The 23,062-nt window shown below is 41.2% G+C and overlaps 1 protein-coding gene across 3 annotated transcripts in view; it reads left to right on the top strand.

The window, feature by feature from the left end:
* Positions 1 to 9,403: 9,403 nt before the first annotated feature.
* The window catches only part of TPX2 (TPX2 microtubule nucleation factor), a 59,554-nt gene continuing 45,895 nt past the window's right edge, over positions 9,404 to 23,062 (top strand). For 2 of the 3 annotated variants that reach the window (XM_079946537.1, XM_079946535.1), the window contains exons 1-2: positions 9,404 to 9,652; positions 13,193 to 13,309. The gene's annotated coding sequence lies outside the window, so the exon portion shown is untranslated. The remainder of the gene's footprint in view (positions 9,653 to 13,192; positions 13,310 to 23,062) is intronic. The other variant, XM_079946536.1, reaches the window with a different exon arrangement.

Below are 23,062 nucleotides of genomic sequence, written 5' to 3'. Positions count from 1 at the left end.
CCTTGCATTGGCAGGCAGATTCTTAACCACTGCGCCACCAGGGAAGCCCTGGAAATTTTTATTATGGAAGTCTCTGATGTGCTTTGGGAGGCCAGGAGAGAGCAGAGGTGTGAGGGGTATTTAAGGTGGAAGGTGCTGCCTCAGCAAAGGCATGGAGAGTTAACAGGAGAGTCCAGATGGGATGGCTAAGAGGGAATGGTAGCAAAGGAGACTGAATGTAAACATGTATCTGCATGTGCAGGACACTAAATAGGCACTGGAGGAGCCAACCAGGCTTTTTGAACAGAAAGGACATGAAGAGATTTATATTGGGGGAAGATAGAGCCTTTGGGGAAGGGAACTTTGCAATATTTATCAAGAGCCTTAAAAATGGCTCTGGAAAGATCATTGAAAAATAATCTTTGATTGGAATTGAATTTAAGAAAAGAAGTGAAATGCAACCAAATTTTATCCACAGAGATGTTTATACTAGGTTATTTATAACACAGGAAAGAAAAATTAAAACTGAGAATTCAGTAAATAGGGTGATACTTTAAATGGGTTAAATTCACACATATTTAATGATGGGGAAAAATACTCAAAACATAACACTTTGTAAAAAAAAAAAGGGTTACAAAGCTATACTGAGAATTATTCTAATTTACTAAAAAATGTACATTACATGCAACATATAGTAGAAAGAATTATGCCAGGATGCAAAAAGGTGGTTATTGCTACATAATCAAATTATGGATGATTTTATTTTCCTTTTTATAATTTCTATATTATCTAAACATGACTATTTTTTTTAATTGGAAAGCATTGTTTAAAAACACATTTGCTGAGATTTAGATGACGAGGAGATGCTTATGGTGTAATATGAAGTGAAAATAAAAGTATACAAAATTAGATGTGTGACATGATCTCAACTCTAAATACCATGTATAGGAAAAAAGGCTGGGAAATCAATATGATAAAGACAAAAGAAAAATGGAGAAAGCCCTTGTGCAGATGCTAAAGAGGAATGGAAATAGAGTGGTCAATAAACCAGAGATTGAGGTAGATGCTCAACCTCACCAGTTATCAGGAAAAATGCAGATTAAAACCTCAGTGAGATATCATTTCACACCCACAAGATTGGCAAAAATGAGAAAATCTGCCTTTTTTTGGTAGATGGTTATTCAGCAGTCAGTTGTGATTTTGGTGTTTTCGTGAGAGGAGGTGAGCTCAAGTCCTTCTACTCTGCTGACGGCACTACTGCCTCGCCAGCAACTCCCTCACCTCGGCCAAGAAAATCTGATAAAATCAAGTGTGATTCAAGAATATGGAATAACTTTGGAAAAAATTGTATTGTTACCAAGTAGAATTGAAGATGCCTACAACCTATGACCCAGCAATTCTATTTTTTGATATATGCTCTAAAATAACTCTTAACACGTGTGAGATGCAGGTATAAGGATGTTTATAGCAATACTACTTCTTTTAGCAAAAATATGGAAACTACCCAACTGTTAATTATAGCAAATGATTAACCAAATAGTAGTATGTTTTTACATAGTAATATGACACAGTGAAAAAATAAGCAGATTTAGCTATACACAGCTTGAAAGAATCTTAGAAACACATTGCATGAAAAACATTGCAAAAGAATAATGCAGTATGATTCCATTTATATATAGTTTGAAAACAGGCAAAATTAATTGACACACTGTGTAGGGTTTGTGGTAGCCAGCCACCTCCAAGAAGGCCCCCAAAGATCCCTGCCTCCTGGCATTCACACATTTGTGTAGTCCCCTCTCACAATGTTCTGTGTGATTGATAACAAATGGCAGAGATGATGGCATGCCTCTCTTTCTCTCTCTCTCTTCTATCTCTCTGTCTCATCACTCACTCTGGAAGTAGCCAGCTGCCATGTTGTGAACAGCCATGGAGAGTAACAGTATGGAGAGGCCCATGTGTAATGAGAAACTAGATCCTCCCGCCCCACCGAGCCTTCAGATGACTCAGCCAACGGTTGACTACAAACCTTATTTGAGACCCTGAGCCAGAACCACTCTCTTAAACTGAATTCCTGACCCTCAGAAACTGTATGAGATAATAACGCTTGTCATGGTAAGCTGCTAAGTTTGGAGGTAATCTGTTCTGCAGCAATAAGTAGATAATTCATACAGGGAAATATACCTATGTGGTAAAATTATAAAGAAGTATAAGGGAATAATCAACACAACATTCAAGACAGCCATTGCACCTTCACAGGGGAGGGTACAGGATGAACCAGGGAACAGGATAAAGTTGGGAGCTTGAAAGAGAATAGAAATGTTCTTCTTGTTAAATTAAATCGTACGTATGTGTACAGAATGTGTTGCCTTACTATTCTTTATGCCTTTCATTCATTTTACATATACATACATTTATATTTGTATCTACTCAATATCTAATAAAATCAGTTTATGAGATTTAAAAAACTAGAAGGAAATACACTTAAATGCGAAGAGTGGAGAGGTTGCTTCTAAAGGCTAGGTTATAGTTATTTTTTTGGTTCTTTATTATTTTCTATATTTGCCAAATATTACAAACAAGTAGGCAATACTTTTGAAATGAAAAATTTTTAAATATATAAACACACACATATGTAAAATACAAAAATGCATGCGTTTATAGATATAGATATATGAGGGTTTGTATTTGCATTAAAAGCCTTTGAAAGATTCACACTCATCTTTTAACACTAATTTTTAAACTGAGGAGTGGGATTGACAATGGGGTAGGGGGGGAGGCTTAGGGCATTTTCACTTTTTACTTCATAAATATTTATAAACTCATATGGATCTGACTGCAAATCTTAACTCTGCTGTGTGACCTTGAGTAAGTTATGTCACCTCTTTTTTTTTTTTTTCTTGCAGTACGCGGGCCTCTCACTGTTGTGGCCTCTCCCGTTGTGGAGCACAGGCTGCGGACGCGCAGGCTCAGCGGCCATGGCTCACGGGCCCAGCCTCTCCGCGGCATGTGGGATCCTCCCTGACCAGGGCACGAACCCATGTGCCCTGCATCGGCAGGCGGACTCTCAACCACTGCGCCACCAGGGAAGCCCTATGTCACCTCTTTTGAGCCTCGGCTTTTTTCATCTGGAAATTGAAAATAATAGCACCTACCTGGTAAGGGTGTTGCAATGATTAAATAAAGTAATAAATATACAGCACCTAACATATATTCTCACTCTGTCATAATCGTGTATAATATTTGTAATTTAAAAAATTTTTAACATAGAAAAGTCTCCCATATTAAATCCCATATTAAAGTAGTTTGACCTAGGCCAGGGCCCACTGCAAATGGAGAGGATGGAATTTCAAGTGATTCCCCTCTTCCAACTCCCAGAAGAAGACAAAGGCACCTCTTGAGTCTGGCTACCACTTACCTTACGTGAGCTTATTGAAAAAAACCCCTGCATCAGTAGTTCCTCTCTATCCCCCCAGCCCCAGCCCCTGGCAACCACTAATCTAATTTCTGTCTCTATGGATTTGCCTATTCTGGAAATTTCATACGAATGGAATCATACAACATTTGTCCTTTTGAGTCTGGCTTCTTTCACTTAGTATAATGTTTCAGGTTCACCCACGTTGTATGTATCGGTATTTTATTCCTTTTATTAAAGAATACTATTCCATTGTATGGATTTACCACATTTTATCTACTCATCAGTTGGTGGATACTTGGGTTGTTTTCTATAATTCATCGCTTTTAATCACTGTGTGCTAAGGTGTCTGTAATCCTTCCTCCAAAATGGATTACACATCAGCTAGGAAGGAAGAGACCAGGACACCCACAGAGATCCCTGTGTTTGGTTGGAGGGGAACTGCAGAAGACAGATCTTTTTGATGACTGTCACCAATGGCTCACACTTGCAACCTTCTCCAGGGGGTGTCCTTAGGTGATCACAGCCACCTTGCCTGGAGGTGTCTGAGGGTTACGTCGCTACCCAGAGCCAGTGACCAGCTGTTGTCTGTTCTCCATGAAGCAGGAGGTCTCCAGTGAGCTGGAAGGCAGGTCCAGATTTCTGGCCTGGTGACCACAGGTTGGATGGTGGAGGGAGTGACAGACACGGAGTGAAGAAGATTTGGAAAGGGCAGGAGTAGATGTTGGGTCTTTCCCTCTCACTTTTTAAATATAGAGCTTGTCTCCCCCTCCTCTCTCCTTTGCAGACTCCTCTCCCCTTCTATAATAAGAAATAATAAATTCAAAGCACACAAGTAACACGTGGATATATTCTTTTAAAAAAATTAAAGATAAAGATCCAATTATCTATCCTTTCTGTCCACGAGTCCTGTTTAGCTCCTTCCCTCTGAAATTCCCACTCTTGTCAGGTTGTTGTGAATTCTTCCATACCTTTCTCTCTATATACACATCCATGTTTAGGAGAGGTAATATAGGGCAGTGGTTAAGGGTTTGGCCTCTAGAGCTGGCCTATTTGGGTTCAAATCTTGGCTCTGTTGCATACAAACTATGTGACCTTGGAGAAGTTTTCTAAGCACTCTGAGTCTCAACTTCCTCAATCTATAAAATGGATAGATAACATTACCTACCTCACAGGGTTATTGTCAGGATGAAATGAGTTAACTCTGTGCACAGTACTCCAAACAGAGCCTGGCCTATGGTAAGTGCCCGGTAAGTGCTAGCTGTCAATACTTAATCACACCCATGGGAAACGTGGTACACTGTTTTGCATATTTTTAGAAAACATTATGATCAACTATACTTCAGTAAGAAAATATAGTTCTTAAAGTTCAGAAAAAAAACCCCATAATGGTTTCATAATGAAAAAAAAAACACCCCTAATCAATCAGCACTTTGTGTTTTAACTCCAGAATGTGTCTCAAAGATTATCTCCATATCAGTCCAGATCTATCAAACTCGTTTTTTTAAAAAAATTTATTTATTTATCTTTGGCTGCATTGGGTCTTCGTTGCTGCGCGCAGGCTTTTCTCTAGTTGCGGTGAATGGGGGCTACTCTTCGTTGCAGTGCGCGGGCTTCTCATTGTGGTGTCTTCTCTTGTGGATCATGGGCTCTAGGCGCGCAGGCTTTGGTAGTTGTGGTGCACAGGCTTAGCTGCTCATGGCATGTGGGATCTTCCCGGACCAGGGCTCGAACACGTGTCCCCTGTATTGGCAGGCGGATTCTTAACCACCGTGCCACCAGGGAAGCCCCCAAGCTCTTCTTGAACTGATGCTTAGTATTCCATCCTATAGACAGTTTATTGAACAACCCCCCTCTACTAATGGACCATTAGGTGGTTTCCAATTTTTCACAACTACAGTGCAGCAGCCTACTAATTGATTTCCCTATTTCCACTCTTGTTCCCCTTCCCTCTGTTTTCAGCACAGCAGCCAGAGTTATCCCGTTATAAGTAGAGAGTAAATCAATGCTCAAAACCCTCCCAGGACTCCCACCTTATTCAGAGTAAAAATCAGCTTCCTTACTAAGGCCCAGTTGGTCTGCATCCTGACCCAGAATATCTCTGGCCTCATCTTCTGATACTCTCCTCCTTGTCCATTTGATCCAGTCACCCTGACTTCCTAGCTATTTCTAAAACATGCCTCTCTGCTCCTGCCTTTGCACTTGATGTTCCCTCTGCCTGGAACATTCTTCCTTCAGATATCTGCATGACTTACTCCTTCACCTCCTTCAGGTCTTTGTTCAAACGTCCCTGAGCTACCCTATTTATAATTGCAAACCCCTTTCACATGGATAAGGCCAAAAGAGTAATGAGGGACTTCCTTCGTGGTCCAGTGGTAAAGAATCCACCTTCCAATGCAGGGGACGTGGGTTCGATCCCTGATCCGGAAACTAGGATCCCACATGCCACGGGGCAACTAAGCCCATCCGCCACAAGTACCGAGCTCGCGCTCCTCAACGAGAGGGCCTGCATGCCACAAACTACAGAGCCCACGTGCTCTGGAGCTGGCTCGCCACAACTAAAGAGAGAAAGACCCGCACGCCACAACTAGAGAGAAGTCCGCACTCAGCAACGAAAGATCCCGCATGCTGCAACTGAGACCCGACACAGCCAAAAAAACAATAAAGAAAATAAATAAATAAATATATAAAATAAATCAACAAAAGAGTAATGACTGAAATTGTGGATAGGGTCTACCAGATATGTCTGCGCTTCCTTCAGGTCTAAAATTCTTCTTTGGTGATTTCAGACCTTGAAGTCTCCCATTCGTAAATAATGGGAACTTGAGACCCAGCCTACACTACAATGGATGCAGAAGGAATGACAAGAGAGGAATCTTTTGGGCCAGGCTTATTACCTCTTGTTAATCTGGAAGGACTTGGGAAGTTCTTGCACACATCCTGGACTCCTGGCATTGCCTCATACACTCATTCACTCACTGAGCACTTTCTGCCTAGCAGGCCCTGGACACAGCACAGCTTTGATATCGCTTCCCTCCTAATATAAAGCAAGTACCTTTACCTCCACCCCTACCAGTGGCCCTGCACGTACCTTGAGGTCGGTGGGCAGCCACAGCCTAGGCAGACCCTGCCCTCCCTTTGTCCCTGTCCAGCCCTCCCTTCCTCCGCTTCTTGTCATGGCTTTGCATTTATCATCTCTTATTATGAGATATTATTTACTTATTTATTTATTCACCTTGTTTAGTGTCTATCTTCTCCACTAGAACGTCAGCTCCTTGAAGACAGAGATTTTGTCTGTCTTTTCACTGCTATATCCCCACATTTAGCACAGCGACTGGCACATTGTAGATGCTCAGTAAATGCTGCAGTGACTGTGCCTCTGTTTCTCTGTGTGAAAGTTGATAAGTGTGTCTCTTGGAACTAAACCTAGAAATAGAAGTGCTAGGTTACAGGGCACACATGTTTGACATTTTAAATACGTGTTGCCAAGTTGCCCTTTAAAGCAGCTGAACCCATCCTTTTCCCCAACCTTCTGAGTTACCTTGTAAATCTTTGATACCATCAAACTTTTAATTTTGGTCAGTTTGATAGGTGAAAAATGGTACTTCTTTGTTTAAATTAAGTTTAAAATTTAATTTCAGTATTACTACTGAGGCCAAGCACCTTTTCATGTCTTTAATGGCCCATTTTGTTTCTTCTTCTAAGAATTGCCTATTTTCCCCATTTTTCCCCCTATTGAGCTTTTGTCCTTTTCTCACTGATTCTTAGGAGTTTTTGTTGTTGTTTACATTTTAGGTTCTAATACTTTGTTACATGTGTTGGAAATATTTTATCCTTCAGTTTTGTTTGTTTTTCTTTTGTCAAACAGAATTTTAAAATTTTGGTTTGGTCAGTCTTTTTCTTTATGTCTTAGTTTTCCCCTTATGTCTTACTTAAAAATTTCCTACACGATGTCATAAACATATATTTTAACTTAAAATTTTTAATTTAAAAAAGTCTATTTATTTTGGCTGCACTGGGTCTTAGTTGCGGCACGCGGGAACTTCATTGTGGCATGCAGAATCCTCAATTGTGGCATGTGGGATCTCCCGGTTGCGGCATGTGGGCTCACAGTTGTGGCATGCAGGTTCCTTAGTCGCGGCATGCATTTGGGATCTAGTTCCCTGACCAGGGATGAAACCCTGGCCCCCTGCATTGGGAGCGTGGAGTCCTACCCACTGGACCACCAGGGAAGTCCCTAAAATTTTTAATTTTTAAATATCTTTAGGGTTTTAATTCATCTGAAATTTGTAAACAGTGTTGGATAAAAATCTAACATAATATTTTCCCCAAATGAAAAGCAAATGTCCTAACTCCATTATTTGTTTCCATCTGATTTGAAATTCTACTCAGCATTTACTAAATTCTGATATACATGCGCCTGTGTCTGAACCCTTAAATTCTTCTACTGATCTTTTGTTGTTAAAAAAATTTTCTATGCCAATACCCTGCTTTAAAAAATTGTGGAAAATTTCAAACGCATATATGTATGTGTATGTATATATGTATATTGAACCTGTCACTCAGTTTTAGCAATTATCAATTTGTGGTGAATCTTGTTTCATCTATACTCCCATCTACTTCCCTTCCTGGCATATTCCAGATTATTTTGAAGCAAATTCTAGAGTCATTTCATCCTCATCATTTCCATGTGTATCTCTAAAAATAAGGAATATTGAAAAACAAAGACAAACAAAAAGACCCAACTCTTGCTGGTTTTTTTTGTTTGTTTGTTTTTGTTTTTTCTATTTATTTTTTGAAGATACTAGATCTTTTGTCCTGTAGAGTTTTCTTGTCTGGATTTTGCTGATTGTATCCCCATAGACTCAACTGACGATACTTTTTAAATTACTATAATTTCGTAGTATGTTAATATTTGTGAGATCTGTTATGGCGATTGCCCCCTATTATTTTTCAAAATTCAGATGCCACTTCTTGTGCTTTTTTCCTTCCATGTGAATTTTAAAATCAACTTGGCAAATTCCATGACAAAACCTATTGCGATTTTCATCGGAATTGCCTTGAACTTTTAATATGGAGAATTTACAATATTAGATCTCCCCATCCATTAATAAGGTCTATAGCTTATTTAATTATTTTTATAGTTATTCAACGAAGTTTTAAAATTTCCCGTAAAGGTCTTAGGCTTATTTTTTAAAACTTTGTTGCCTTTTTCGTTATTATGAACGTTGATCTTTTTGTTCTTTTTGTTGCTATTATCTTCTAATTGACTATTGATGATATATAGGATCAGACGTTCTTAACTCAAATCCCATCTCCTCTACTTAAAAAATGTGATCTTAGATAAGTTTACTCAACTTCTGTGAGCATTTGTTTTCTCTTCTACAATACGAGGGTAATAGAGCCAAGGATGCCGACGGCATTAAAAGTGAAAGACCAAACCTCCAAAAAGCCGCCGGCTTTAGCCAGTAATATTGGGGCGTGGACTGGATAAAGAGTTTGAGAGACTCCTTCACGATTGGCAGAGAATCTGGGGGCGAGACTATGTTGCTTGCAGGGGACTCGATGTTAAAACGAAGTGAATTCCTAAGAAAAATCAAAGGCACGATGCACAACTACAGGGAGAATTATAAACTAATGAAGAATTTCCTTCCGTGAAAGTTTTGGGGAAGTTCAGGACGCGCGCCTGTTACCTAAATAGACTCCCTCTCTCTTCAGTGGGTAGTACCACCTTTCCCAAACAGTGTGTAGCCGACCGTTCTGGGCCTTGTGGTAATTTCCTCTTTCGAGTTGTTGCAGCCGGCTCACGCAATCGCACTACATTTCCCAGGAGTCTCCGGGGCCGGTTGTTTTCTTGTCCCTCATCCTGACTTCCGGCCTCCCTACGATCTCTAGGGCCAATCGGAAGGCTGGGATAGCTGGTTCCCGGCACTCTGATTGGTGCGTTTGACTGGAGAATCTGGGTTCAAATTTTCAACGGTACTGAATGAGTCCCGCGGCGGGTCTTCCTGGCGGTCGGTTGTCAGCGCTGAGGCGAGGTGAGCCGAGGGGAGAAAAGGGGAGCAGCTGGGGCGCCGGGCAGCCTTCTCCCTGATTTCCAAGTGACTGGAGGTCTCCTCCTCCTCGAGGGCTCAGCTTCTGGGACGGTGTGCTGCTGGGGCGCCGACCTGACCCGCAGAGCAGGAGCCGGGCTTCCGGCCACCCTTCCCTTCATGACAGGATTTCCCCGGCCGGACCGGGACTAGCGGGCTGTGTCTACAGGTAGAGGCGGAGGCCGGCGTGGGAAATAAGTGGAAGGAGGAGTGGGGGGAGGCTGTGGGCTAAGGATAACGGTAACGACAATTATATTATTACCCAGCACACATGAAATAAGCGTTTACCGGACCAAGCACTCTGCGTTTTCTCATTTAATTTTCGCCCCAATCCAGTGAAGTCGGTGCTAGTCTTAGCCCTCCTTTATAGGAGGGAGACTGAAGCCCGTAATCTAGATACATTTCTCGAAATGGGTGATACAGTAGCCCCACCCGCCCTCAAGACGTGTGGCATTTGGTGGAGGAAAAAGATGTGGCCACAAACAACTACATTTCAAAACTGTTGTGCAAGATAGAAAGGTAAATGAGGTGAGAACATAATTGAGGACAAGTTTAATTCCACTTGGAGTTGTCTTTCTATTTGGGGATTTAAAATTCATTCTGTTTTATCCCTATCTGCCCAGCCCTCTCCCTTTGTGTGTTATCAGTAGGTATTACTGCTTTTCTAATTTCCTGTCCTAAAACACTTATAGATTGGAGAGGGAAGGAAAAGTGAACCAGGCTGTAATATTGTAGGATTGTTTTTCTCCCTGGTTTCTTGATACATGGTTTCTTTTTCTCACCTACAGTTTCCTAGTACTTAGGTACCAAGGACTTCCTCCCTATCAGTCCTGCTTAGGACAAGACAGCATCTGAGTGCTCTGCTGATTTTGCTTTAAGACCATCACTTGGAGTTCTCCCTGGTTCAGCCTTACCTTGTTGACATTCTGTGGCCTTTCAATTTGTCTCACTCATCAGATGTCAAAATTCAAACTGTTTGCTGCAATACTGAGGATATTTTTGTGTTGTGGCCTCGGTGTATCACCCCCTGTCAAGCCACCTCTAGATCAAACTTACGTTGTTTTGGAGTTGTACTGTGGGTGTGTCAATTCAGTATTAAGTTGGCACTCTTGGGATCAAAATTATTGTGGCTCCCAGCTCACTTAGCTAATTAATTGACCTTTGAGGTTGTACTGTGTGCTCAGTATTAGATACTGTGTGTATACAGATGAATGGTTTCTGGTATGCTTGAGGCCAAAAGTCTGATTCAAATTGACAAGTGACAATTAGAACAAGACAAGAAAGCATCTGAGTGCTCTATTGTTTTGTATTGTAAGCACCCTGGCAGTTTAGAGGTGAGGGAGATCAGTGAGGCTTAAAACAGGCAAGGGTGGCTTTGTGAAGCAGGTGGGACAGAAACCGTTCTTGATAAGGAGAGTTTAGTTAGACAGGAACCCGAACAGTCTTGGTGCCTGGAAATCACCCATTCAATATCTGTTGAATTGGAAAGACAAGAAGGCATTATCTAAATTGACTACAAAATTTCAGGTATGAAAAACTGGATATATTGAATTAGATTGGTAAATTTGTTTAAACTTTCAAATCATTTAAAGAAAATAGTTATTTTGGCCCACCTTATGCTTAAGTCTGTGTATTCCAACCTTAATAAAGTTAGTTTATCCTGCAGCTGCAATTAAGCTTCAACAGGAGACAGGATTATGTGGGAAGATCCTTCATTTCTTGTTCAGGTATCAGGAGAGGTTCAGAATCCACCTATATTTCCTATATGTATTTTTTCCTCAACCTTTCCTGGGTCTCTTCCCTAATTCTTTTTTTTTTTTTTTTTAATATTTGGTTGGGTTTATTTTTGGGTGTGTTGGGTCTTCGTTTCTGTGCGAGGGCTTCCTCTACTTGCGGCGAGCGGGGGCCACTCTTCATCGCGGTGCGCGGGCCTCTCACTGTCACGGCATCTCTTGTTGTGGAGCACAGGCTCCAGACGCGCAGGCTCAGTAGTTGTGGCTCACGGGCCTAGTTGCTCCGTGGCATGTGGGATCTTCCCAGACCAGGGCTCGAACCCGTGTCCCCTGCATTAGCAGGCAGATTCTCAACCACTGCACCACCAAGGAAGCCCCCTAATTCTTTTTGAATTGCTTGGGAAGAAAGGAGGAGAGATTTAAATGTCCTTTGGCAAACTGAATTTTCTTTGCCATATGGGTAAAGGTAGGAAGCAGAATTTACTACAGGGAGATTGAACAGGCCAATCAATTCTTTTTTTTATAAATTTATTTATTTATTTTTGTCTGCGTTGGGTCTTTGTTGCTGCGCACAGGCTTTTCTCTAGTTGCGGAGAGCGGGGGATGACTCTTCGTTGCGGTGCGCTGGCTTCTCATTGCGGTGGCTTCTCTTGTTGCAGAGCACGGGCTCTAGGCGCACGGGCTTCCATAGTTGTGGCTTCTGGGCTCTAGAGTGCAGGCTCAGTAGTTGTGGCGCTTGGGCTTAGTGGCTCCACGGCATGTGGGATCTTCCTGGAACAGGGCTCGAACCCGTGTTCCCTGCATTGGCAGGCAGATCCTTAACGACTGCGCCACCAGGGAACAGGACAATCAATTCTGTGAATAGATCTGTGTCTGAGACCGATCAGCAGCTAGGGTACTTTGTGAAAAAAGTACAGATAACTGGGAGGGGTTCTGTTTTTGTTTGTTTGCATAGAGAAACTTGATTATAGGGGGAAATTAAAGATTAGTGAGAAAGGTATAAAATTGTATTATCATTATTGTATTATAAATTGTATTATACATTATTGTCATTGTATTAGTGAGAAAGGTATAAAATTGTATGTAGGAGCATAATTTAGAAAATTTATAAAATGCTATTTCTACTTTTTAATTAATTTTTTTTAAAGCTAAGATTTTTTTTAATATTTATTATTTATTTATTTTGGCTGTGCTGGGTCTTGGTTGTGGCATGTGGACTTCTTAGGTGTGGCACACATGCGGGATTTAGTTCCAAACCCCAGCCCCCTGCATTGGGAGCGTGGAGTCTTACACACTGGACCACCAGGGAAGTCCCTATTTCTACTTTATTAAATTTAAAAAGGTAGTAGAAGTTTTTTCATATTTTGAGTGTGCCTACTCTTTGTCCTGATGTTTGAATAGGATAGAAGTGCGCACTGCAACCCCTTGATGTCAGTGTTCCTAAGTTGCAGGTTTCAGAAAGATTGCTTTAAAGTGGGAGTATGTAACCACAAAGATACTGGGAAACAGCACATGTACACTAAAAAACTTGAAGAACATTTTTACACTAATGAAACAACAATCTTTTAAGAAGTCTGGCATTTGGGGGGATCCATGCTCTTTAGACCTTAGCTCTCAGAGCACTCTTTGGTTTTAAGAGTGGGTATCCTTGGTATTTTATAGCAGCGGTCCCCAACCTTTTTGGCACCAGGGCCTGGTTTTGTGGAAGACAGTTTTTCCACGGACGGGTTTGGATGGGGGTGGGGGGTGGGGGGCATGGTTCAGTTGGTAACGCAAGCGACAGGGAGCGGCAAATGAAGTTTCAATTGCTCGCCTGCCGCTTACCTCCTGCTGTGCGGACTGGTACTGGTACGTGGCCCGGGGGTTGGGGACCCCGGGTTGGGGGGTTGGGGTTTTAATAGCTCCTTCTGTTCTCTGTTAACCTTTTTTACTACAAAGAACTTGAACCTGTTTCATCACCTTTCTGCTTCTTCCAGGTTCTTGATAAGAAGTACTTTCTAGACTTCAAGATTTCAGAAGAGAGGTGAAAGAGTATATTGCAACTTTGAGTCAAGCCTGTAGACAGGTGGACTGACAGACGGATTAAACCACAGGTAAAGCTGTATCCACAGTATTACATTAAAAAGGAATAAGGGGGACATTAATATATTAGCTTCAAAATTCTTTAAATAACTAGCTTATCTTTAGAAAGTAACACTTATTTTGGAAGAAAATTTATTTAATATGTAAAAGCAAAAGAAAATAATGTCACCCAATATCCTACCTCTCAGATAAACTATGGCTAGCATTTTGATAGATTTCTTTCCAAATTTTGGAGGGTATCTGTATTTGGTTTTAAGAAACCATACTCTAATAACCTTCATTTTTTTTCATTTAATGATTAGGTTATGAAAATTTTTTCATTTCATTAAAATTTTGTATAACATAATTTTAATGGCTATATATTATTCCATTATATCGTTCTACCATAGTATTTTACCCAGTGGAACCATTGGTCAAAAAGAATGCATATATATATATATATTTTTTTTTTTTAGAATGCATATTTTTATTTTCTTAATTTTTAAAATTTATTTATTTATTTATGGCCGTGTGACATGTGGGATCTTAGTTTCCCAACCAGGGATTGAACCTGTGCCCCCTGCATTGGAAACGTGGAGTCTTAACCGCTGGGCTGCCAGGGAAGTCCCAAAGAATGTATATTTTTAAGACTTTGGTACGTAGCACCAAATTGCTTTATAGGAAAATTGTGCTGATTTACACATCCACCAGCAGTGTATGTTCACACAGGCACATTTTTTGCACAAATGGTGCAAAAATCAAAATAATATAAAAAGGTTTATAGTTAAAAACCTTCCGACCTTCTCATTGTCTACCTCACTCCCTGCCACCTCATTGATTATCACTTTTTTAGGGTGTGTGTGTATGTGGGTGTGTCTCTGTCTGTCTGCTTTCCAAATCAGATACCTTTTGAGGGATATAAATCTCTACAAGACTGAATGATTGAGATTTGACTAGGATTGTAACCTCCTGTAGCCCCACTGTCAACCCTTACAAACTCTTTCAGCTTCTTACTTTTGGAACATCAGCAAACTTTGGTATTAAAAAGATCTGTGTTGTTATTTGGCCTAGAGGTAAATGGCATCTTTGATTTCTATCCAGGTCCTGTTAGTCATGTAAGAGTGGATTATGGTTTATAGAGTTCTGTGGATGAATAAAAAAAGCGGAACTGAATTTGTAATCCTTCAAAAACAGCGATAAGAAACTCACAAGTTTGGGAGGAAAATGGTAGAAAAATGTATTTGCTTGAGATTTCTGGACAGTGATGAATTAGAACAAGTGTCCATGTGTCCTGTGCTGACTTCTAAGTGCTTGGACAGTGAGAGATTGTCACTGGATTTTAAAATGACCCAATTTTGGAAGCTTCATAGATCTGTTTCTGTAAATAGATCCGATTTCATCATAGAAGTTAGCAAGCAAATGTGGAAACACAAAGTCCATTAACTTCCTTCAGACTTAGTTTGTGACTTTGATGAACATTTAAAATTGCTGTCTGTATTATGTTGCCATTTACTGTCTCCTGCTAATCCTTATGTACAAGAAAAAGAAATGTAGGTGTTTTCTCCCTGGTTAAGATGACAATAACTCAACTCTAACTTGTGGTAGTGTAACAGGATCTCTTATCCCTTGTGAAAATAGGAGAGGGTGTCCCTAGGGAAATGGCACTGCCTGGGATGGGACCATTTTAACTAACTACACTTCTAATGAGATCTTGCCTTACTCTGTTTATTCTGTTACATTACCATTTATTTAACTCATGATTTTGCCTCCAATAGAATTAGGCAATACACAGTTCACAAGCTTGTATAGTGAGGTACTTGAGATCATTTATCACACCAAAGTCTTCGTTTTGCTCAGGAGCTGCTAGTCTCTCTCAACCTTACTTAGAATGCAGCCTTTTACAGCTTTCCTCCACCCGCTGTGAACCTGCACCTTTTGATTTACAGAGCTTGTCATGGCTGGTTATTTTTGGTTTGATAGTGAAGAGAGACAGGGACCCTTGGAGGTAAGTTTCAGATGAATGTGGAAATAGGTTACTTTGCTTCTTTTGCAATCTTCCTCAATTGTATACTTCCCCCTATTTGTTTTCCCTTTCCATTTATTTCTTCCCCTAGAAAAAGTCAATATTCATCTTTAGCCTGTAGAACTCTGCAGGTCTATCTGTATCTTTTATGTATCACTTCCACCAGGAAGCCTTCTCTGACCCTCCTTCGTCTATTCCCCTTCTCTGCACTTCCACAGCAAAGATCACCCTGTGTCAAAATTACTGTGAGTTCCTTAAGGGAAAGGATTATATATATCTTTTAAATCTTTGTTTTTTGGAAACAAAAATTAGCCATGTGATGTGATGGATGGCACTTGATAAGCAGTTTTAAAAGGAACCTAACTAGTTCATAACATATGGGAGAAACCTTTACCTGTCTATCATAGGATTATTGGTCAGGAAGAGCTATTTCTTCACTCAGAATGTTTCTAGTTTTGCAAGAGTCTGAAGTTGTGGTGGATTCAGATAATTTTGAAATGTGAATCCGATTCTCTTGCTTGGCAGCTTGATTTGTGTGGGGGAATGTGGTTGACGCATGTGCCCTTTTTTTTTTTTTTTTTCAGTGAAACCTGTTGACAGAAATTCAGTCTTGATTAAGCGGTGCAGGAAGGCATCCAGTTCCACCTTGCTTGGGGCTCTCATTTAAACAGTTAGCTTTGGCCTTGGCCTGTTCCATTTCCCACTAGTCCTTTAATTTTTTTTTTTTTTTGGCGGTATGCGGGCCTCTCACGGTTGTGGCCTCTCCCGTTGCGGAGCACAGGCTCCGGACGCGCAGGCTCAGCGGCCATGGCTCGCGGGCCCAGCCGCTCCGCGGCATGTGGGATCTTCCCGGACCGGGGCACAAACCCATGTACCCTGCCTCGGCAGGCGGACTCAACCACTGTGCCACCAGGGAAGCCCAGTCCTTTAATTTTTGAAGGTTTCACATCCTAATATTTATTATTTGTGGGAGAGGCAGCGTAGTGACGCTAGCATAACCCAGTAGTTACTTTTGGTTTTGTTCATGTACTTGAGCCATCACTCTTTATTGAGGAGAATCAGACTTCTCAATGGATATGTATTTATCTGTTTGTTCCCCTCTTTTGGTCGGGGGGTGGGGGCAAGGGGCTGTATTAGACCAAAAGATAGCTCAAAAGAAGCTTTTTGAAAAAGAGGTCGTTTATTTTTTAATATCTTTATTGGAGTGTAATTGCTTTACAATATTATGTTAGTTTCTTGTACGACAAAGTGAATCAGCTCTCAGTATACATATATTCCCTAATCCCCTCCCTCTTGAGCCTCCCTCTTGAGCCTCCCTCTTGAGCCTCCCTCCCACCCTCCCTATCCCACCCCTCTAGGTCGTCACAAAGCACCGAGCTGATCTCCCTCTGCTATGGAGCAGCTTCCCACTAGCTATCCATTTTACATTTTGGTAGTGTGTATATGTCAGTGCTGCTCTCTCACTTCGTCCCAGCTTCCCCTTCCCAGCCTGTGTCCTCAAGTCCGTTCTCTACATCTGCATCTTTATTCCTGCCCTTCCACTAGGTTCATCCGTAGTGTTTTTTTTAGATTCCATATAAGGGCGCTAGCGTACGGTATTTGTTTTTCTCTTTCTGACTTACTTCACTCTGTATGATAGACTCTAGGTACATCCACCTCACTACAAATAACTCAATTTCATTTCTTTTTATGGCTGAGTAATATTCCATTGTATATATGTGCCCCATCTTCTTTATCCATTCATCTGTCGATGGACACTTTCATGTCCTGGCTATTGTAAATAGTGCAGCAATGAACATTGTGGTACATGACTCTTTTTTTTGTTGTTGTTTGTTTTTTGTGGTACGTGGGCCTCTCACTGTTGTGGCCTCTCCCGTTGCGGAGCGCAGGCTCCGGACGCGCAGGCTCAGCGGCCATGGCTCACGGGCCCAGCTGCTACGCGGCACGTGGGATCTTCCCGGACCGGGGCACGAACCCGTGTCCCCTAGCATCGGCAGGCGGACTCTCAAACACTGCGCCACCAGGGAAGCCCCATGACTCTTTTTGAATTATGGTTTTCTCAGGGTATATGCCCAGCAATGGGATTGCTGGGTCATATGGTAGTTCTATTTTTCGTTTTTTAAGGAACCTCCATACTGTTCTCCATAGTGGCTGTATCAATTTACATTCCCACCAATAGTGCAGGAGGGTTCCCTTTCCTCACACCCTCTCCAGCAAGAGGTTGTTTTAAAAAATAGTATTTTGGTTTTAAAATTTCATCTAAATAAAGAAAAGGTATATTTAGGTTTCAGCCCCCTTCGCCTTTTAACCCCCACCGATCAAATGCAGTCCTAGACCTCAGAGGACGTCCCTCCTTCAGATGCGTGAATCGTCTACTCTGGAATATCCACTGAGAGCTTCAAACTAACCTCCATCTTGTTTACAGCAAAAATTTATATGCAAGAGTACAAACTTAGAAAAAGAGAAATTAAGGGGTGATATTTTAGTTTATGAGAAGATTCAGCTCAGAGTTTTCCTGGTATACTTAGAATAGGGTTTTTAATTTACCAAAGTGTTCTTTTTGCACAACTTGTCAGGAATACTTAATTCTTCTATAGAGCAGAGTTTATTTCTGTATTTGTCTAACAGGTTAGTAAGATTTGGTTACGTACCTCATTTTTGTGTTTTGGCTGCACTGTGCAGCATATGGGATCTTAGTTCCCCGACTAGGGATTGAACCCGTGCCACCTGCAGTGGAAGCACAGAGTCTTAACCACTGGACTGCCAGGGAAGTCCCTACTTGCCTCATTTTTGAAGGAATATTTATAGGAAAACCCTGTATATTATAGTGACCCCAGATTTTGGAATCCTGTTAACCTGGTCTTAAAACTCAATATTGCTACATACTAGTTGGTGATCCTGGATCACCAGGATCCTGGAATAGTTGAGCCAGTTCCTTATTTGTAAGATGGTGATGACTATATCTACCTTATACATTGTTAATGCAGTTTAAATGAGATGATTTATGTGAAGTGCCTCGTAAAGTGCTTGGCCTGAGGTAGACAATCAGTATTTGGAAGTTATTATTATCTGTAAATGGTTTTGTCTCTCGCTCCTTGACATTTGATATTGATCTACATAAATATCTGTTTTTAAATAAATATGAGAGGCAGTGGATAAGGACACTCCCTTTAGGGCCTGTCTGGGTTTGAATCCTGGCTCTGCTACTTCTTAGCTTCATGACCATGAACAAATAGTAAATCTTTCTGTGCCTCATTTTCCTCATCTGTAAAATTAAGATAATAACAGTACCTACTTTATAGGATTATTGTGAGGATTTAGTGAGTTAATATATGAAAACACTGTTTGGCTTGTCATAAGGACTCAGTAATTAATAGCTATTATTTTTTTAGGTCAATACACAGGAACATTTTATTTTTATTTATTTATTTATTTATTTATATTTATTTATTTATTTATGGCTGTGTTGGGTCTTTGTTTCTGTGCGAGGGCTTTCTCCAGTTGTGGCAAGTAGGGGCCACTCTTCATCGCGGTGCGTGGGCCTCTCACTATTGCGGCCTCTCTTGTTGCGGAGCACAGGCTCCAGACGCGCAGGCTCAGTAGTTGTGGCACATGGGCTTAGTTGCTCCGCGGCATGTGGGATCTTCTCGGACCAGGGATCGAACCACTGTCCCCTGCATTGGCAGGTGGATTCTTAACCACTGTGCCACCAGGGAAACCCTGCCCCTTTCCCTCTTTTATAACCTGAATGGGAGCACACACTTGTGCATTTTGCTTTTCTCACTTAGTAGCTCTTGGAGCTCATTTTGTACAAATCACATATGTAAAGTTATCTAATATTAAAGTTACTTAATATTTCAATATATGGTTGTGCCATAATTTATTCAACTAATCTATTGGTGGAATTGGGGTTTTCAGTTTTTTGGCTTTTATGAACACTGCTATGTGAATTTTCTTATATTTACATATGTATGAATACATATCTGTAAGATAAATTTCTACATTTGGCAAGATATATCAAAAAGAAAAATGTAAATTGCCCTCCACAGGGGCTAGCAGTGTAGCTCCATAATTAAAAAAAGGAAAAAAGGATGTGAGGGTTTAAATTTGAATACTTTCCAGGTGGTTTTCAGCAGCATGCTTTGGTGGAATCATAGTTTTTAGGAGGCTAAGTGGGGTTGCTGCATATTACATTCCTGCCTCTTCCCTCCCCCAGCTTTGGTTGTCTTCATTACATTCCTGCCTGGGAAGTCTTCCCAGTGACCTGGGTTAGGCATTAAGATCATGGGAATCCAAGATTTTCCCATGTGTTCCAGCATGTTTGTTCACAAGAACTGGAAAACTTCCTCCTTGCAGCAGGGGAATTTTAACCACTGTCAATTGCTGGAGAATCTTTCAACAATGTCCTTTGAATAGAAATGTGGTCAAGGAGAGGAAAGGTATCAGTAGGTCAAAAGGCAGTGATAATATCATACGGTAGTGTATTTCATAGCACTCAAAATACCTTCTCACTTGTTTATGGGAAGTAGGTAGGCAGAAAGGTGGAGTGACTTGCCCATTATCATATATATCAAGTAATGCCAGGGAGAGGGCTAGAATTCTGGATTTCTATGTTGGGATTGTTTTTGGCTTTAAGTGAAAGAAAATGTGACTTTAACAGCCTATATGAAAAGAGTTTTATTGTCTAGAGGTAGGTGGTTGCTGATATTTGATCATCAGTGAACAATAGCTCAGTGACATGAGGGCCATTGTATGTTATTCTCTTGATCATTTACTCCTGTGTATATGATGGCTGCTATAGCTCTAGCCATTACATCTGCCTTCAAGGCAAGAAGAAAGCTGAAGGAAGAGGGCAGGAGCAAGGGCTGTAGCTGTATCAGGTAAGTACGAGTTTTCCTATGAATCCCTCAGCAGATTCTCATCGTTCTCATTGGCCAGAACTGTCCCATGGCTACTCCAAGCTTGGAAGCTTGGCAATCAAGGAGGTGACTTCTGTTACAGTGCACTTCTTACTGTTTTGATGCTGTTCAATGAAAAGTATTTAATCATAACTTGACTTAAGCCACGTCATCTCTAATTTTCATCCTTTTTTCTTTTTAACTAATTTATTTATTTTTGGCTACGTTGGGTCTTCATTGCTGCACGTGGGTTTTCTCTAGTTGCAGTGAGAGGGGGCTACTCTTCGTTGCGGTGCACAGGCTTCTCATTGCTGTAGCTTCTCTTGTTGTGGAGCCCAGGCTCTAGGCGCGCAGGCTTCAGTAGTTGCGGCACCCAGGCTCAGTAGTTGTGGCGCGTGGGCTTAGTTGCTCCATGGCAGTGGGATCTTCCCAGACCAGGGCTAGAACCCATGTCCCCTGCATTGGCAGGCAGATTCTTAACCACTGCACCATCAGAGAAGTCCCTCTAATTTTCTTTATACTTATGGTTTATACTATATAATTTAAATATTTATGCTGTCTTATTTATTGAGTCTAATAGAACTCCTGTCTAGGTTTTAATTCCTTTGTGTCTGAGACTAGATCTACCTTTTGTATGAGACATATTGTCTCATCCTTGAATATTAGTGAGAAAGGAGCTCCGATATTATCAAGCCCACATTTATGACCTCCAGCAAGTGTGTAATATGAGTGGACTGCTAATAAATAGCTTATTGAGTTAAACTGAATAATGAAAGTAGAAATAGGGGAGAATGAAAACTTAGAAGGAGGATAATAAAGAATCCTCTATTCAGGGCAAAAGACTATGAAGAATGGATCTACTTGGAAAGAAATACCGTACTATTTTCTATGCAAACAGAGACTATAACTGCATTAACTTGCTTCTCTAATTCATAGGGTGAGAGGGCAGAACGATATAGGAAAAACACTGTGCTGAAGTCAGGGGCCTCAGTTCTAGATCTAATTCTGCTTTTATATAACTGTATGATATTGGGAAGTCTTTTAATCTCCCTTACCTTCAGCTTCCTCTTCTAGGATGGAAATAATAATTGATGCTTTAGAGGATTGTTGAGGGTTATTAAAATAGTACAGTTTAGTACCTCATGGTGTCTGGCATGTATAATCATCTTTGGGAACTGTTTTTACCATAATCATTAGTAGTGTTGTGTGATCTTGGAGGACCCCGTTTCGCTTTAATTAATCTTTATCTATAAACTTAAAAAGTTAGGTGTTATTTAAAATTCCTCCCAATTCCAAAATGTCATATTTCTACATTAAGTTCCTCAGTCGGCACATTGTTATAAAGGTATCTGTGGAGTTGTGGCTTCAGTGAGTTCATAAGAGAGACCATGGGAGAATGAGGTTCTCTGGTGTATAGGTTGATGTCACTATATAAACTAAATATCTGTCAGAACAAATTCCTTCTGAATTACCCAAGTCCACTGAGAGAAGCTAATGAAATGATGGCTAAACCACTGAGCAGCAATGAGGTTGGGTGGAATTAATCTCATGAGTTATCTCACAGCCTAGGTATAGTGGTATAAAATAGAGAAAATGAGCACTGAGGGCTGTTAGTGCCCAGAAGAGAACGGGCACACCTCTCTGGTAATGCTAGTGGGTATTACTCTTCTGAGGAATGTTTTCACAGTATGTGTCAAGAGCCAGCAATTCCATCTTTAAGAATTTGTCTTGGGACTTCCCTTGGTGGTGCAGTGGTTAAGAACCCACCTACCAATGCAAGGGACATGGGTTTGATCCCTGGTCTGGGAAGATCCCACATGCCAAGGAGCAACTAAGCCCGTGCACCACAACTACTGAGCCTGCGTGCCACAACTACTGAAGCCCGTGTGCCCTAGAGCCTGTGTGCCACAGCTACTGAGCCCATGCGCTGCAACCACTGAAGCCCGCGCGCTCTGGGGCCTGCGTGCTGCAACTACTGAAGCCCGTGCACCTAGAGCCCGTGCTCTGCAACTAGAGAAGCCACCGCAAGGAGAAGCCCGCGCACCGCAACGAAGAGTAGCCCCCACTCGCCGCAACTAGAGAAAACCCACCCACAGCAACAAAGACCAAATGCAGCCAAAAACCCCCACATGGGCTTCCCTGGTGGCGCAGTGGTTGAGAGTCCGCCTGCCAATGCAGGGGACACGGGTTCATGCTGTGGTCCAGGAGGGTCCCACATGCCACTGAGTGGCTGGGCCCGTGGGCCGTGGCCGCTGGGCCTGTGCGTCCGGAGCCTGTGCTCCGCAGCGGGAGAGGCCACAATGGTGAGAGGCCCGCGTACCGCAAAAACAAAACAAAACAAGACAAAAAAACCCACAAAAACACAAAACATAAATAAATAATAAAAAAAAGAATTTGTCTTAAGGGAAGAATTAAGAATATGTACAGAAATTTAGCTACATGGTTATTCTTCTAGTAGTATCTTTAAAGTGAAAATATTGGGAAAATCCTAAAATAAGGGATAAGTAAATTGTGGTTGCTGATATATCTATATTTATTGACAAGGAATATGCTCACGATATGTGAAGCAGATTCAAAATGTCAATGATCCCATTTGAAAAAACAAAATGTGTGCGTGTGTGTGTGTGGAGAGAGAGAGAGAGATTGAGAGAGGTATCGTATGTGTGTCTGGAGCAGTGTGGCACTGTAGATTTTTATGAAAACTATTTTTGTGATCCAATTTTTTAAAATGAGCATGTATTTCTAAAATAAGGGCTTACAGAAAGGTACTTAGTTTAATAAATGTGTATGCAAGTTGTTACTGATATCTACTTCTCTTCCAAGATACAGAATACTTTTAAGTACATGTCATTTCATGGATGAAG

Source organism: Stenella coeruleoalba, assembly GCF_951394435.1.
Source record: "Stenella coeruleoalba genome assembly, chromosome: 15".
Taxonomy (NCBI): Eukaryota; Metazoa; Chordata; class Mammalia; order Artiodactyla; family Delphinidae; genus Stenella; species Stenella coeruleoalba.
Note: the sequence above shows the minus strand (reverse complement) of the source record. Positions and strands in the feature narration are given on the sequence as shown.